This window comes from Armigeres subalbatus, chromosome 2 (genome assembly GCF_024139115.2).
Source record: "Armigeres subalbatus isolate Guangzhou_Male chromosome 2, GZ_Asu_2, whole genome shotgun sequence".
In the NCBI taxonomy this organism is placed as follows: Eukaryota; Metazoa; Arthropoda; class Insecta; order Diptera; family Culicidae; genus Armigeres; species Armigeres subalbatus.
The window spans coordinates 4530556-4549385 of record NC_085140.1 but is presented as its reverse complement, the minus strand read 5'-3'; the positions used below and the strand labels follow the sequence as shown (position 1 = coordinate 4549385).

At 41.2% G+C, this 18830-nt stretch overlaps 1 long non-coding RNA gene across 1 annotated transcript in view; it reads right to left on the bottom strand.

The window, feature by feature from the left end:
* LOC134213950 (uncharacterized) overlaps positions 1-18830 on the bottom strand; it is a 555234-nt gene that overhangs the window by 36883 nt on the left and 499521 nt on the right. Inside the window, exon 6 of the long non-coding RNA XR_009979585.1 lies at positions 14918-14998. This is a non-coding gene — a long non-coding RNA (uncharacterized LOC134213950). The remainder of the gene's footprint in view (positions 1-14917; positions 14999-18830) is intronic.

Here is an 18830-nt window from a genome sequence, read left to right as displayed (position 1 = left end):
TAATGGGCATTTCTGTTTTCTTTATAATTTTGCTCACAAAAGTCAGATTGCTTCGCAACTGAGTTTCAGCTGAGGATATATTCTATGATGGCGATGTGTTAAATTTATTCAAATAGATTCTAGGTTACTTCACGAAACGATCCTTTACATAAGTGGCAATTCTCATAGTAATTTTCATATAACCTTCAAACGGCACGTGCACAACCTAATTACATCCAATTCAGCTAAAAATTTGGGAGGACTATTAAAACAGCAAAAATAATCGTTTAAGCACAGGGGAGCGAAAAAGTCAAAATTTGAATCACTCTAGAACCTTCAGGGGGCGTCAAGAAGGCTGGCCAACCTAGCCAACAGTACGCTATGGCGCCCTGACTATTGATTATGTTTCATATGAAGAATCATAATTCCGACTATTTTCTACTGCACATCTTTGTTTGGCTTTATATACAACTAGTATCTTCTCAAACTTCATTTTCCGAATGAATCTTGTATGTACAATGTGCAATCTTCTTCCGTTAGATCTCTCATATTTAAAAACTGAGAATTTGGGTAATTTGCCAAATGTTGAACGGTTAATTTCTTCGCCTATTGTTGAACGCACGTGCATTCCTTATGGGAGTTCAACAATAGGCGACAAAATTAGCCGTTCAACATTTGGCGGTTTCCCCTATGTGTTTTGTAATCAAATGAGAACGATAATTTCGTAAAAAAAACACCATTTAACTCAAATGACTCAAAAAAAAAGAGATGGTTGTTAAATCAAGCGGCATTTGTGTTAAATCGTTGATAATCCTTCATTTGTTGGTTTTCTGTTCTTTATTTTCATGAACAACGATTCATAACTATAGAATTGGGATTGGATTTAGGAAAGGTCAGAAAAAAATCCATTCGATCGGCAGACATTGGAATTTATTCTTCTTTCCTATAAAACTCTTGTATGTATTAAATTTTATTGAAATTTTTAATGGATCGTCACACTTCTTGATTCACTCATCATTCTTTATAAACGTGGCATATTTTATGAATGGCCCCTGACTGGTAATACTTTATAAAGTAAAAATTATTACATTAAGATCAAGATTATGGAAGCCTTTTAAAATATCCGGTATAACTTCTTGAAAGTTTTATATTATCGAAATAACAAAAAAGGAGAAACAAGTTTTAGGGGTAAACCCTTTCGACCGAATGTCATTAGCATTAGCATTAGCATTTAGCAGTTCGCACAAATTCGTAGGTGGTACAAGCCAAGACTATTGTATGAGAGTAGTATCGCTTTGATCCGTTACCACAGATATTGATTTGGGACTAATCACTAACTCTTAGATGGAAGCAATGCGCTCTCCAATAGTCGAGATCTGTCCTGGCCACGTCCTTGCGAATGCTGAGGAAGGGGAAGGATGGTTTGTTGGACACCTACTTAAGAAAGATGCAGAGAACTCTACGACCTCTCATAGGTACCACGAGAGGTTTTGGGATTGTGTGGAAGGTTATAACAGTAGGAATCGTTTTGGTATAACGTGAAACACAGAAAGAACTAAGATAGAAATACAAAGTAGGAAAGGGACGAGCCTGGAATTGAACCCACGACCTTCTGCTTATAAGGCAGAAGCGATAGCCACTAGACTACCGAGCTCGTAGTGGAAACCCTTTCGGCTGAATGTCATTTGGCCGAATGTCGTTATGCTGAACAAACTATTAGGCCGAAACCCATCTGACCAAAAGGGTAATTTGGCCGAAAGGGTCATTTGGCCAAAAGAGTCATTGGGCAGAAAGGGACATTTGGCCGAATAGGTCGTTTGGCCGAATAGTGAGTAAAAAGTGTAAAAAGTGAGAAGTGACAATTGAATAACGTCTCAACTACTCACTTCGCGCTTTTCATTTTTTACAGCGAGAAGTGAGAAGTGAGACGTCTCACTTTTCTTAGTGAAAATTGAGAAATGAGGAGTGAGAAGTGAAACGACTCATTTTTCATTCCTCATTTCTCACTGTAAAATGAAAAACGCGAAGTGAGTAGTGAGACGGCTCACTACTCGCGTCGCGCTTCTCACTTTTTACAGTGAGAAGTGAGAAATGAGACGTCTCCCTTCTCACTTTTTACAGCGAAAAGTTTGAAATGAGAAGTGAGTAGTGAGACGTCTTATTTCTTACTCCTCATTTCTCACTTTTCAAATGACATGTTCGGTCAATTGTCTTATTCGGCCAAACGTCCTATTCGGGGTCCTCCTTAGCCATGCAGTAAGACGCGCGGCTACAAAGCAAGACCATGCTGAGGGTGGCTGGGTTTGATTCCCGGTGCCGGTCTTGTTAGCCTCATGATATACGAATGCAAAAATGGTAACTTGGCTTAGAAAGAAACCTCGCAGTTAATAACTGTCGAAGTGCTTAATGAACACTAAGCTGCGAGGCGACTCTGTTCCAGTGTGGGGATGTAATGCCAAGAAGAAGAAGAAGTGGAAGAAGAAGAAGAAGAAGAAGAAGAAGAAGAAGAAGAAGAAGAAGAAGAAGAAGAAAAAGTAGAAGACCTTTTCAGCCAAATGTCTACTCACTTCGCGCTTCTTTCTGTTTAAAGTGAAAAGTGAGAAATAAGGAGTGAGAAATGAGACGTCTCCCTACTCACTTTTCACACTGAGAAGAAACGAACCTCATCGAACTATATAAGGTTGGTTTCTTGGCTATACGCGAGAAAAGCAGAATCACTACTCGGTGATTGAGTTGTTTTATTTTTACTTTTTTCTTGTTTCAGAGGACGAGTAATAGCGCTTAAACCTAGGCTTATGTGTACACTGAAGAATTTGTGTACTTGGGCTCACTGGTGACTGCCGAAAATGATACCAGCAGAGAAATTCGGAGACGCATAGTGGCTGGAAATTGTACGTACTTTGGACTCCGCAAGACGCTCCGATCGAATAGAGTTCGCCGCAGTACCAAACTGACAATCTTTGACAATCTGACGCTCATTAGATCGGTAGTCCTCTACGGACACGAGACCTGGACGATGCTCGTGGAGGACCAACGCGCACTTGGAGTTTTCGAAAGGAAAGCGGTGCGTACCATCTATGGTGGGGTGCAGATGGCGGACGGTACGTGGAGGAGGTGAATGAACCACGAGTTGCATGAGCTGCTGGGAGAACCATCCATCGTTCACACCGAGAAAATCGGACGACTGTGGTGGGCCGGGCACGTAGCCAGAATGTCGGACAGTAACCCGGTGAAAATGGTTCTCGACAACGATCCGACGGGCACAAGAAGGCGAGGTGCGCAGCGGGCAAGGTGGATCGATCAGGTGGATGATGACTTGCGGACCCTCCGTAGACTGCGTGGTTGGCGACGTGTAGCCATGGACCGAGCCGAATGGAGAAGACTCTTATATACCGCACAGGCCACTTCGGCCTAAGTCTGAATGAATAATAATAATAATGTGTACGTTAGGGTGGCTCAAATTAGTATGGGAAAAACTTTGTTCAATTTTATTGATGGGCCGCCCTCTTATTCGGTTCTTTTTGATGCCCTGATGCTCTGGACAAAATTTCAGCCAAATCAGTCACCGTTTGGGCAGTGCTAAACTCGTTGGAAGTTTATATGGAAAAATGTATGCAGAAAAATCCAAAAACAGTAAATTGCAGCTGGACTACACAACTTACGATGAAGAACTATGATACTCATTCAGATCTTGGAGAATTTAATACAGAATGTTATGCAGAAAACCGCGAGAAGATTCGAGTTTGTCCGGCTAAGTTATTAGCATTTCTCTGCAGTGGGGTTTGAGCAAATTTCGTTTCTTTTACCTTTGAAAAGAAATAAATTCACCCCTACAACACTCCAGTAAAATGCTAATATCTTTGCGTAATAAACTCTAATCTTCTCGCGGTTTTCAGCATAACATTCTGTACTTTATTTTACAAGAACTGAATGAGTATCATGTTTCTTGATCGTAAATTGTGCCGTCCAATTGCAAATCACTGTTTTCGGATGTTTCTGCATACATTTTTCCATATAAACTTCCAACGAGTTTAGCACTGCCCAAACGTTGACCGATTTGGCTGAAATTTTGTCCAGAGCATCAGGGCATCAAATAGAACCGAATAAGAGGGCGGCCCATCAAAAAATTTGAAAAAGTGTTTTTTGAGCCACCTTAGTGTACGTACACTGATGGACATCCAGGACAGGGCATTAGAACTTTGACCCATCTCAGGATGTCGAGGACCTAAGGAGTATTCCTCTTTTCTATATCACTCCCATAGATTCATCACTCATCATTTATAATGTAAACGTAGCGGTTGGTACGAGATGTCCCTGGTCTATGGCTCAATGTGAAACCAAGTTAGGAATTGATTTTCACAAAATTTTCAATAACGCTGCTCAGTACCCCTAGCCGCTTTTATGTTTAAACTACATTTGTGATGTGCTTCAAACATAAATAATATGAAGAAAAATGATAGAACTACATACATAGTCGGTTGCGGTTCTATCATTTTCCAGGATTCTTCCAAGAGATGGCTGTGTATTCTCTAAAAAAGGACGATCATCTAGAGAATTTTACCCGTTCGCCTATCTAACTGGATCCACAGTTTATTTCAAAACTGCAACATTTTGTTCAAAGTTTACCTCGCAACTATGTTAACTGCATTTGCAATTCCAGTTTCCCCGAATGAGCTTTTGCGAAATAAATTAGTTTGCCCATGGCGAGTTCTGGATTAAGGGTTTACGCTTGCTACTTGTTACAAGTAGAAACGGAAGAAGGGGAAATGTAATTTGCAGTGTAAAGAATCTTCCTTTTCTTCTTATTCTATTACATCCCTCACTGGAACATGGCCACCACGCAGCTTAATATTCAATCAGCACTTCAACATTCATGAAATGCAGAGTTTTAGTCAAGTTACCATTTCGTTTTCCTCGACCGGACCGGGAACCGAGCTCAGCTACCTTTAGCATGGTCTTGCTTTGTAACTGCACTGTATGGGTTTTGGGTAATATAGTCTTGTAAAAACAAATGTTAATTGTTGTTAATTGTACTTACACATATGATGCATTTGTTAAATCAACAAAGAAAAGTCCGCATTCTTTTTCGAAAAATTTGCAGCCCAGTGTCGTTTAACCAATTAGAAGAGCATGTAGTCCGTCGAGAATGGAAAAATATGGCCGAAAATCTACGCCGCGATGCGACGAACAAACTGTTTCACTGGAACGCGACATTTTCCTCTTTTTTTCTCTCACTTTCTCCTATTTTTATACTGTAGGAGCTGTACCAACTGTCCGGTTCCGCCGAGCCGAATATAATTGTTGATGGTGCCTTCGAGCATGGTGGTTTCCCAAGAGTTTCGGTTTTTCGTACTTTTTCCATTAACTTTTATGCTTTTTCGCTACCCAAGTTGGCAATTTTGCGATTCTATTAAGATTGCCGCCATTCATTTTTGCTTTATATTTTTAGTCTAGTTCGGTTTTCTCTGGGGCAATGCCACGTTTCGATCAGGCTTATTTTTTCCTAAATATCTTCCGAAATTTTTAATCATACGTTACTGCGAGTTCGCTTTAAATTGGAAATATTGTTGTAAACATTAGACATTTCACGAGGATTATCACACTTGTACTGTAGTTTGTAACGCCTTTTGCCATCGTAAAACTACAGCTTATTGAAAAAGAACCAAAAGTAGTGAGCACTCGTAAAAATTTCGCAAGTCTTAAGCATAATTTATGAAGTCAGATTAAAAAGTTTTCTGTCTTCGTTGTCGTCGTCAGCCATAGCGAAGCAGGCTCTTTCTTACACGAGTCTCCTTGGTTTGACGCCTGTGCACAAGCCTACTACTACAAGGGATTTGCAACAACTTTGCCGTTGGTCTGCATTTCAATAGACCGATGTTTAACTTGGTGTTGCGGTTGACAGCCCAGATATGCATCCTTATTAGCTTCTGAAAGTTGCCTGTCGTCGCGGAGAAGCAGTGTCTTCAACCACAACCTGCATCACAGTTAGTAAATGCGAGCAACCAGCCACTTTATGCAGAATTGTTCACCGTTTACTTACATACACCTTGTCATAGTTTAAATAGTAAGTAATGGATAATTCTTAGTGAATAATATAAATTAATACCAAAACTAGTCGAGTACGAAATACAAAAAGCATGCCCACGGGAATCTATATCCGGGTCCGTATCCCTATTTTCCACCCACTCCAACACCGGTGTATTATAAACGAGAATGAACAATAAGAACGCAACATAAACTGTCGCTCCCGATGAAATTGAGTAATCTGCCTGCTCCTGTTTCCCATCACTAGTCCGTTTTCGTCTTTATGGATTTAACCAGTTTATCTTCCCTAGAATGTAGGTCCTTTTCACGGTTATCATGCAGAGCTTTCGCTTCGATAATCTGGGTTCCAAGGGACGTATGTGTATAGTTAACCAAAATGCATTTTTTACAATGCCGATAACCGTCTAGCTGAAGCGGGTGTAGTGGGTGATTCCTTATTATTCAGCAGCTAAGAAGGAGATGATGAATGGTTAGTAATCTGATTCGCTTTGGCAACGTCTTAACAACCTATAAAACTGAATGGTTGACCTTCCACGTGGAAACGAGCGGTGTAAACATGCATCGTTTCGGAAATCGAGCTTGCTTAGGCCATAGAAGTAAACATTTAGAACCTTTTCAACCGAGCACATCCAAATAACCCTTATTGGAAATAAGGTACGGCTGTCCACCCTGCTCCTTGATGGATTAAAATACAAATGGTCACTGTGGCGAAACGACAGTATTTCCATCAATATTGTCGCTTTTCGGTGATAAAATTTTACAACGCCAATAAAATCCAAGAACCACAGCAAATCGCCAGCCTGTGGTCACTCATAGTGGGTCGAAGATTACACTTCCATTTCATCACAAACAAAACATTCAGAAAAAAAAGAATGACTGATAAAAACCACTAAACCACACCGACTGTCTCAGATCTCCGGCGAACGGGACCGAAAAAAATCTCCTCTCGGATAAATGGCTCAGCAGCAGTAGCGGCGTATGCAAATTTTTATCTCCAAACCATTCTATGGCGAGCTATGCGGCTACCGTGCGATCACAGCCTGCTTTGTGTGGCGAGAGGGAAAAACACACTCCGACAATGAAATTTTATCGACTGCGACTATATCGCCCTGTGCATCCAAGCCCTGAGTCGGTGCTGTGCTGTCTGTCTGGGCTAGGGAAAATTCGTCTACTCGACTATCACACAGCGGGACAATGGGACAACTCGGCCCCGTCGTCTTCTGGATCCTTTTTTATGGTGCTCCCCACTTTTTACGGTAACTGGCCGCAAACCAAGCTGCAGCTAGTCCGAAACCGGAGGCGGCCTTTCCTCGGCTCGCAGTCGACTATCTGGATCTAATGGCCTTGGGTACCAATATTGCAGCAATTTGATTAGATCTGGGTCCTCTTTGTCGAATGTCTCTGTCTGGGTGTGAGCTTTTTTGCACGATAAAAGCAATGTGGTCGCCGTGCGGTTCCCGAAAAGTTGGTAATTTTCCGAGCGAATCCAGTAGACGGGTGATTCGATCGGTGTCTGAACACCGATCCACTAACTATTTCGGTTGATTGACAGCAGGCAACTACGCAACGGATTATCTGCGGACCAAAGGATGCAGATAATTAACAACTTTACTCCATATTAGTCAGTCCGGATTTTGAAGGCACGGCTCACGATAGGTGAAAATCGATAAAATTTGGCCGCAACTGTACCGTCAACATCATCATAATCAGATTATCGATTCGGACAAAAGTTGCAACTCTCTCGTTATTGAACCGTCGAACCAGGGCACCATCCCCGGCATAATCGACGTGTAGAATACGGTAGCGAGATTAAATGTTGCTGTGGCTTTGGCATCCAACTTTGAAATGATTGTAAACATCTGCATTACGTATCTGTGTACCCGCTGACACGCAGTTGGCTATGATGTTTATGAAATTACTAATTGGAAATGATTATCATAGAGGGCGCTTGAGGGGCATGTAGTTAAGTGGTGATGGGAATATTAGTTCAGTTGGCTATACTTTGGTGTTTCGGGTGAATCGTTCAAATGTTACGTATATTCATCATCATCATCATACTCGACTTGCGGTAAGCAACAGTAAGTACAATGAATTAGGAGAAGGTGAAAAGATTTGATCTTTTTCGGTATATGTTATTTCCCTCCCTCAGATTTATCGAGAGTCAGATTTTTTTTTAAAGCTTCCGTTTATCTGGAAGGCTCATTTACCGTAAAGCGTTACGTAACCGAAATCAAGTTTTATAATACCAAAAGACTCGCGGTTTGGTCGAGGTTAGCACATTTTTGGCACAGTGATTCATCGTTGCTTTGGTGTTTTGGAACCCAAACTTTGGGGAACCTGAAATTCTCTGTGGAATCCTGAAAATCTTCTATAAGATAAGATAGCACCGCGGTGTTGAATTTAATCTAAAATTGAAAAATCCTCTTAGATTTCCAAGTAATTGGCCATGCGTTAAAAGGAACTGGAGGACCTTTCGGAGGAATTCCTGGAGGAAATTTCGGAGGAATTCTTGAAGGAACATCCGGAGGAATTCCTGGAGAAACTTCCGGAGGAATTCGTAAAAGAACTTTCGGAAGAATTCGTGGAAGAAATACCGGAGGAATTTCTGGAAGCACTTAAAGAGGAAATCTTGAAGGATTTTGCGGAGAAATTCTTGGAGGACCTTTCAGATAAATTCCTTGAGGAACTTTTGGAGGAATTCCTGGAGGAACTTCCGGAGAAATTCATGGACAAACTTCCAGAAGAATTTCTGGAGGAACTTAAAGAGGAGCTTCCGGAGGAAATCCTGGAGGAACTTCGAGAGGAATTCCCGAAGGATAGTCCAGAGGAATTCTTGGAGGAGCTTTAGGCGGAATTCTTGGAGAATATTTCGGAGCAATTCTTGGAAGAACTTCCGGAGGAATTCGTTGAGAAACCTCCGGAGAAATTCCTGGAGGAACCTCTGGAGAAATTTCTGAAGGAACTTCGGAGGGAATTCCTGGTAGAACTTCCAGAGGACTTTCTTGAGGAGCTTGTGGAGGAATTCCTGGAGGAACTTGCAAAAGAATTCTTGGAGGAAATTTCGGAGGAATTCCTTGAGGGAATCTGTGTCAAAAGGTCGAAGGTCAAAAGGTCGAAGGACAAAAGGTCGAAAGCACAAAAGGTCGAAGGTTCAGAAGATTGAAAGGACAAAAGGTCGAATGGACAAAAGGTCAAAGGGTCAAAAGGTCGAATATGTGTCATATCGTCGAAGGTCAAAAGGTCGAAGGACAAAAGGTCGAAAGAACAAAAAGACAAGAAATGAGATGGGAGTTGTGAGTGAGATGCAAGATGGAAGTAGTGAGCATAGATAAATGAGAAGTGAGAAGTTAAAAGTGAAAAGTGAGAAGTGGAAAGGAAGAAATAAGAAGTACAAAGTGGCAAGTGAAAATGGGATGTGAGAAGTGAGGAACGGAAAAGTAAGAAGCGAGAGGTAAATAAGAAGTGAAAAGGAAAAAGAAGAAAGGAGGAAACAGAGAAAAAAAAAGAAAAGAAAAAACAGAAGAAGAAAAAAGAACAAAGAAAGAAAGAAGAAGGAAAAAAGAAAGAAGAAGAAAGAAAAAAAGAAAGAAGGAAGACAAAGGGAAAATAGAAGAAGGAAGAAAGAAGAAGGAAGAAAGAAAAAAGGAAGAAGAAGGAGAGAAGACAATGAAGCAAAACAAAAGAAAGAAGGAGGAAGAAGTAACAAGAAAAGAGAAGAAAGATGGAAGAAATTAGGAAGAAAGAAGAGAGAAATAAGGAATAAAAAAGAGATAAATAAGGAAGAAAGAAGAAAGGAAGAAGGATGAAAGAAGGAAGAAAGGAAGAAGGAAGAAAGAATAAAGAAAGAAGAAAGAAGGATGAAAGAAGGTAGAAAAAAGAAAAGAAGGAAGAAAGAAAATGAAAGTAGGAAGAAAATCAGGAAACAATAAGAAGAAGAAGAAGAAAGAAAGAGAGAAGAAAAAAGGAAGAAGAAAGAAAGAAGAAAGAAAGAAGAAAGAAAGTAGAAAAAAGAAGGGAAGAAGAAAGAAAAAAGGAGGAAGAAATAAGGTGAAAAGAAGGAATTAAGACGGAAGAAAGAAAGAAGAAAAAAGGAAGAAGGAAGAACGAAGAAAGAATGAAGAAAAAAAGAAGGAAGGAAGGAAGAGAAAAGAAAGAAGGAAAAAGAAAGAAGAAAGGAAGAAGAAAGGAAGAAAGAAGGATGAAAGAAGGAAGGAAAAAGAAAAAAGGAAGAGAGAAGCAAAAAAGAAAGAGTAAAAAAGGAAAAAAAAAAGAAAATAAAAAGAAAGAAGGAAGAAAAACAGCAAACAACAAGGAAGAAAAAAGGGGGAGGAGAGAAAGAAGAAAGAATGAAGAAATAAGGAAGAAAGGAGGAAAAAACGAAGAAAGAAAGAAGAAAGCAAGTTGGAAAGAAGAAGGGAAAAGGAAGTTACAAATAAGGTAAAAAAATAGGTAGAAAGAAGGAAGAAAGGTGAAGGAAGGGAGAAAAAACGAAAAAAAATTAGAAATAAAGAAGATGAAATATGGAAGGAAGAAGGAAGAAAGAAGTAAGAAAGAAGGAAGGAAACATATGAAATAAGTAGGAAAAGGAAGAAGAGAATAGGAGGAAAAAAGAAGAAGGAATAAAAAAGAAAGACCTTTCGTTCTTTCGACCTTTTGTCCTTTGACCTTTTGACGCAGTGTTTTCGTTTCGACGTTTTGTCCCTTCGACCTTTTGTCCTTTCGACCTTTTGACCTTCGACCTTTTGTCCTACAACCCCTGGAGGAACTTCCGGAGAAATTCATAGAGGATCTTCCAGAAGAATTCGTGAAGAAGCTTTTGGAGGAATTCCTGGAGAAAATTTTGGAGGATTTCGTAGAGCAACTTCCGGAAGAATTCGTGGAGGAGCTTCCGGAGGAGTTCCTGGAGGAACTTAAAGAGTAATTCCTAGAGGAACTTCCGGGGGAAATCTTGAAGGTTTTTGCGCAAAAATTCTTTGAGGATCTTCTAAAGGAATTTCTGGAGGAACTTCGGGAGGAATTCCTGGAGGAACGTTAGGAGGAATTCCTGGAGAAACTTCTGGAGATATTCCTGGAGGAACTTTCGGAGGAATTCCTGGAGGAGCTTCCAGAGGAATTCCTGGAAGAACTTAAGAAGGAGCTTCCGGAGGATGTCCTGGAGGATCTTCGAGAGGAATTCCTGGTGGAACTTCCAGAGGAACTCTTGCAGGAGCTCCAGGAGAAATTCCTTTAGAAAGTTTCGGAGGAATTCGTGGAGAAACCTCCTGAGAAATTCCTCGAGGAACCTCCGGAGAAATTGCAGGAAGAACTTCTGGGAGAATTCCTGGAGAAAATTTCGAAGGAATTCTTGGAGGAACTTCCAGAAAAATTCCTAGAAGAACTTCCAGAAGAATTCCTGAGGAGCTTGTGGAGGAATTCCTGTAGGAACTTCTGGAGGAATTCCTGGAGGAGCTTCTGGAGGAATTCCTGGAAGAACTTCCGTAGAAATTCCTGGAGCAACTTTCGAAGAAATTACCGGAAGAACTTCCGGAGGAATTCCTGGAAGAACTTCTGAAGGAATTTTGGAGGAATTGTAGGAGGAACTTCCGGAGGAATTCGTGGAGGAAATTTCAAAGGAATTCTTGGAGGAACTTTCGGGGACATTCCATGAGCAACTTCCGGAGTAATTCTTGGTCGAACTTTTGGAGGAATTTTCGGAGAAACTCCTCAGAGAATTCCTGGAGGAAGTTTCGCAGGGATTCCTGGAGGAAGTTTCGGAGGGATTCCTGAAGGAGCTTTCGGAGGAATTCTCTGAGGAGTTTTCGTAGGAACATTCAGAGGAATTCCTGGAGGAATTTCCTGGAGAAACTTCCTGGAAAAACTTGCTGGAGGAACTTCCTGGAGAAACTTCAGGAGGAACTTCCTAGAGGAGCTTCCGGAGGAACTTCCTGGAGGAACTTCGGGAGGAACTTCCCGGAGGAACTTCGGGAGGAACTTCCGGGGGAACTTTCTGGGGGAAATTCGGTAGGAACTTCCTGGGGGAAATTCGGTAGGAACTTCCTGGGGGAACTTCCGGAGGAATTTCCTGGGAGATCTTCCGGAGGAACTTCCTGGGGGAACTTCCGGAGGAACTTCTTGGAGAAACTTCCGGAGGAAGTTCCTGAAAAACTTCCTGGCGGAATTTTCCTGGAATTCCTTAAAGAGTTTCCGGAAAATATCCTGGAGAAACTTTTCCCGGAAAAATTCTTGGACGAACTTTTGGAATTCTTGAAGGAACTTCCTAGAGGAGCTTCCGTAGGAACTTCCTGGAGAAACTTCCGGAGGAACTCCGGAGGATTTTCTTAGCCCGACTAGATCCAATGGCGATTCCGGCCACGGACAACCCACTACAGGATATCATTGGACGACCTGTTTCAAAGCAGAACTTCCTGGAGGAACATTCTGGAGGAACTTCCTGGAGGAACTTCCTGGAGGAACTTCCTGGAATTCCTGGGAGAGCTTCCGGAAGAATTCCTGGAGAAACTTTTCCGGAGGAATTCTTTCATGAACTTTTGGAGGAATTCTTGGAATAAGTTCCGGAGGAATTCCTGGAGGAGTTCTTGGAAAAACATCTGGAGGAATTATCTGAGGCGTTGAAACGTTCGGAGGAATTCCTGGAGGAACATCCTGGAGGAAATTCCTGGAAAAACTTCCTGGAGGTACTTCCAGAGGAACTTCAAAGACGAGCTTCCGGAGGAACTTCCTGGAGGAACTTTGAGGGGAACCTCCGGAGGAACTTCCTGGAGCCCAACTCCTTGACCAACCAACTCCAGGATTAGATTTTCTTAACCCGACTAGATCCAATGGCGATTCCGGCCACGGACAACCCACTACAGGATATCATTGGATGACCTGTTCCAAAGCAGAGAGTCTCACCCCGCAGAACGATTTCATCTTTTATGAAGAAATCATCCAATTCTCGGAAAAAAATTACTAACTCAACTGAGTACCCAAAGTCGTCGAAGTCGTGAGGAAAGTTTACAGCAACGCTGCCAACATGGAGAATGTTGTAAAGTTGCCGTACGTTTCGTCTATGGCCTACGCCATACGATTTTATGCAGGGATCTCCAACCAGGAGTAAACGATCGAGATCGATCTTTTATCCTCCCCCATCACACGACATCTGGTCGGAAGACCGTTCTCATCAGTGCTGCATGAACCTGGATCCATCTGTCAACTCTAATAGCATTTGAAAGAAACTGCCAGGAGCAGCATAGAAGAGTCTTCGCTAGTTATTTAGTATGAATTACTTCACGTAGGTACTTCCTTTCCGTATTAAATTCCTTTATTTTCTTCCTTGACCTGATCTAAAGATTTGTAACTAGCAGGCTACCGTTGTTGGTCAATGAAATTACAATTTCATAACGTGGACAAACTGAAAACTGCACTTAAGCATCTTTCCTAAAGCGAACCTGTTGGTTCAAGCAGCACATGCTGCATATCAGGAGTTTTGAGTATGATTTATTCCGATTCGTCCTATAATTTCAGTCACTCAGTCACACGCGATTAATTAACTTTATGGTCATTGGTGAATAACTCACAAGTTCACGCTTAAATCTCATTTGGTCAAACATTTAAAGTGTTATGCTAAAGTTTAACATTTCAAATTTCATAGAAATTCCGTGACTTCACATACTCTATTTTATTCATGCTTACGCGTTGATCACGGTGAATAGACAATAATTATGGAATGCAATTTATTATTTCCGTCGATGCTCCTTTTGCTAACCAGAACTTTCACCTATCTAAGCGTGAGTTGCCCTGCAGTCGATATAGTTAGAACATAGAATAAACGTTTGCTCTGAATTACCATAAATGAGCAAAGAGCACAGCCACTAAAATATTTAATAAAGTTTTATGATGTTATGCTAATGTCCCGTCATACTGCTGCTTACCGGTTGAATTCAGCCAAAGCACACGACTGGGTCGGCATCCTACCAGGAGGCTTCAGCTCTGCAAGACACATAGGAAATGGCTGCATCGGTTCTGCACAGTACCGTCGCGTTGCCCCCGTCCGTCACCGACCTTCAGCTTCGACCAATGCAGTGTGGCATGATTCCGGCTCTAACTTCCATTTATTTCAGATAAACAAATGTGCAAGCATTTGAGAACCGAGCATACAGAAGGATTAAAGATTCTGTTGATGAGATGTTCAAGGTTTCGTTTTGAAAGGAGCACATGAGCACACTTTTCGGCTTTTCCGGCATTGCTCAATGGCATGAGAACGCTTCCACAGCTAAGCTAATATCGTGTGTCAAAAACAGCACAAACCAATGAGATAATTTCCTATCCCAAAATTTTCTAAACCAACTAACAGTGATTCGAATTCATCCACTTTGTATTGCGAAGCATGTTCTACTTCGCAGCCACGTGTTTCACCACTAAGCTACGAAAGACCCCAGTACATACGCACTGAAAGCCATAAAAACTGAAAGAAACGAATGTCCTGCAATAGATTTGGAAAGAACTTCCCCCTGCCAATCACGCCGACCCTACCCGAGGGTCACCAGCAGAAAATTCAAATAAAAGGATCATAAAGTTTAAATGGAATGGATTTCTCGACACTAGTTTTCCACTTTTGACTCTTGGACCGGAGTTTTTCACCTCAGAGCATCCAATTTTGCTTTTTTCAGACTACAAACTATGATGCATTGGGATGGAACCAACATGACCTAAGCGAGAGTAATCGTTTTCCTAAGGGTGTGTTTTCTAAAACTTTAACGTTCGCGGTCGTCCCCAAATGCGTGCGGAGAGCACATTTTCCCTTATTGAACCGTTGAAACGGTTGAAAAATCGCTGAAAACTTCGTCGCAACACATGCAAAAGCTTGTTGGGAGGTTTCCCGGTTTAAAATTGGCCACTTAAATGTCTTACTTACTTAGTCAAGTGCTATTTAAAGCTCCGTCTGTTGTTGAACGTCCCGGCAGGGATGGAACATGAAGCTCTGCGACAACATTCACTGCAAAGAGAAGATAACAGAAAATGGAGCTGTTGTTAAATATTTATAATTACAAATCAAAACAAGGGAGCAGCAGAACAGGGCATGGTTTGGCTCTGTCGCCATTTTCAGACACCTACCCCGCAGCAGGCGCAACGAAACGGAAACGAGCGCGATTTCGACTACATACAACCGTCGGTATGTTGTTCACATGAATTATTAAATTAAAGTAGGTTGCATTATGTCTCTATTTCAGGAAAGTTCGTGGTTCGGAAAGCGGTTTAAATGCTCCCGTTGATGATTCCAACCGTTTGAGAATAAGCTAATTGTTTTTTTACATTTTGGGAGCAAAGTGAAAATGAAATACGTTTTGATTATGCCACATTCCTTGACAACACATAATAAATGTTTACGTTTTACTATTGTCTTGATTACCAATTATGACCCGTCAATATTTTTTCTGGGGAAATTGATTCGAATAAGCATCATATTTTCCAATGTTTATGGTGTCTGAAGAACAGTAAAAACGATCTCTGGAGTTTTCCGGGAAAATAGGTGAGTAGGATCAATTTAAATTTTATTCTTGTTATTATTTACATAAACCATGCTTATAGAAAAAGCTTTTTCAAAACTGATATTTCTGCTCAACAATTAAAAATCCCCATTCAATTTTAAGTTGCGAAAATCTTAAACAAATGAATTATACTCCCGATCAGTAAGTCGTTAAACATGATTTCATCGAATCATCCTACTTCAGTTGACCGTCTTCGACTTCAAACTTGATACTACCACTACTGAAGGCATCCTCCCATACTAATTTTTCTTAGCCAGTCTGTTCAATCCTTGCTCATCCCTTTTTGCCTTCGGTTAAGGTTCAACCTTCGCTGCGCCACATAGACCGGCTAAGCTAAACCGTCTAACCTGCCTGTTTCGGTTGTTGGCTCGTTTGCATTTCGCTACCTCGCGCCCACCCTCATCAAGCTCAGTAGCGTATCATTTTCAATCGCAAGCATCGATTCCGTCGACCGTTGACGACAATGTGATTGAGGTCTACCAGCCCGCCATTGGATCGGTGCACAATCTGTCAGATACACTCGCTTCTAGCTTCGCAAGGTATACCTACCTTTGCGACGACGGAACCGAACGAACCAAGAACCGGGACCAACATCCCACCACCCCCGTAGCCAGGAACGGAAGGATAGGGATAGGATGATTGGTACAAAGTTGTATGCAAACACAAAATCCTGTTACTCGATTCAATATGCAAGAATTTCTATTTGAATACCTCCCCGGTCCCAGTCCCGGGCCGGGGCCAACGCTGCTCATTCCCTCCATTGTCACCTGGGCTGTGCTTGCGCTTGCTTGAATCTTAGCAATCCGAATCGAAGGCGGCTGGGAAAGTATAGTGTTGTGCATTCGACTGTTCGATTCCCGTGAAAAGAAGATGCTCCTTTGCCATGGCTTCAGGGTATGGGAAAGGGATACAATGAACGATATGCATATAATTTATTCATTTCGATACAACATTGTCGTGGAGATTCGGACCCTGGCGCTCCGCACTGGTTTTGTGGGAGGAAGGGTGTTGACTGGAATGGGGGCTGGGAAGCATGACTGATGGGTTGTATTTACCTATTGACATAATAAAGAAGGTGGAGAGACAGATGGGGAGAGTGACTGACGGTTTGTCGAATCGAGATAAAATGGTTCCATACGATTACACACTTTCTCCGGTTGTTGCATGATGGAAACTGCATCCAGAGCAGATCCAAGCAAGCTGTGTGCTGCTGCCCGAAGAATGTACGGACTGTCAGTAGCACAATAGTGCGGACAAGGATTCTTATGTTGTTGTTATGTTTCTCGTTTGGAAATATGTACCTATGTCTTCACACTTACGGACGGGTGTCAGGCGAGATAGTTCCTTGCAGTGTTTGCTTGTTTTGAGAGGTGCCATGGGAGTGTCGGTGCATTTCGCTTATTGATAGGTAATCATGGTACAAAATTGTATCTGATTTTATTGGTTTGGTACACTTGTTTCTTTGCTCTAGATGAAGATTTGCAATAACAAATTCAATCTCTGGGTGTGACATCTAACTATCTTTGGCAGCATGTCATGTTATGATTGTCATTGAGATGGTACGACAATGTTGGCATATTGAACTGGTTTCGAAAGATTGTTGACTAATACGATTCAATTCAGATAATCTAGTTCTACAAAACAAATTTAAATAAAACCATTGAGTGTGAACCTTTTCTAACATAATTCATTATTTTTTTATTTATGAAGGTTTTAACAGCTTTATAGCATATTCAGCCTATTTGTTGAGGTGTAGAACCACTGCGTTTACGGACTTGGACGATCTGGTAGTTCAAACATTACGAATTTTAGGACGTTTTGGTGGCAAATGATGAGTTACCAATGAAAAGACCATTGAATCAATCAATCTAAATGAGGAACAGTAAAGTAGTGAAGTAATAAAAAAATGTTTTTAGTATGGCATCAGTTGCATCCGACTAATGGAGGGTTAACTATAACTTGAGAAAGTAATGAGTGGAGTCCTATCAACTCGATGTTTAGCTATGCAGGGACATATCATTCAGGACTTGGTTGATCGGGTAGATCGTATGTTTTGAACTCCAGACCGTTTTGGAGAACTGAAAAAGTCTTCAGTACCTTGTGAAAGTAACGAGTGAAGTCTTATCGGCTCGAGAAGCCTGCTGAGATGTTTAGTGCTGAACAGATATATTGTTTAGGTCTCGATTGATCAGGTAGATCACATGGGTTTGTAGTAGCTTGTGAAAGTAATGTATGAAATCACATCGACTCGATCAAGCTGCTGGTATGTTGAGCAATGCACGGATACATCAATCAAGACTTGGTTATTCGTGAAGATTGTATGTTGTGAACTCCAGAAGGTTTTGGAGAACCAATATGATGATAATTTCCATTCGATGTGATAGATTCATTCAACCAACTTTGCGACGCACGGACGTAATAATGATGATGGTGGTCCCGCTACATATCCCTAAAAATTTTCTTAAAAAAAAAAATCAAGTCTGCAATCAAAATGGCGACCAGCCAAAATTGAAGAGAGGGCAGCCACCAAGAAGGTCTATAGTACTTTGTAAAAGTAGTGTTCGAAATCCTATAAACTCAATTGAGCTACTGCGAAGTTGAGCGATGCACGGATACATCGTTCAGGACTTAGTTGATCGAGTGATCCCATGTTCTGAACTCGAGGATGTTTTAGAGATCAGTTTATTCAAAGCTCGATAATTTTATGATATTGATATTCAACGCGCGTCTATCGCGTCTTCCAGTATCACCCTAATCAATCTACTACTACCCGTTGAAGGTTTCCTGAACACGATTATCAATCACCAATGGAAGGTATGATAATTGATAAGAGGAGGATAGAGGACAAAAACAAAGATGGGTAATTTTCAAGTCAAAACCAATTGATATTTCACTCAAAATTAGAATAATGTGTTCCCTAAACCGTCAATCATAGCCTTTCTGTAAAGTTGTTTGAAGCAGATATAATAATTTAGAGCCGGTAAGCCATAAATATTATGTCAAACCTGATAAATAGCCGATATGTGACCCGTAACTAGGTTTTATACTATTAGTGCACCAGAAAGTAGAATTCTCAATTGATCTGACTATTGGAGACCGCGAACCATTGTGAAGTACTATATTAGACAGATGAGATTGGTAATTATGAGCACAACATGTATCCCTCATCTCTCATCTCTCAATAATCTATCACTAGACCACTTGAGTGCAGCACACGCAGTGGTTCCAGAACGAAGCAATTGAAATTATATAAAGGAACTAAACGTAAGTATTCATAAA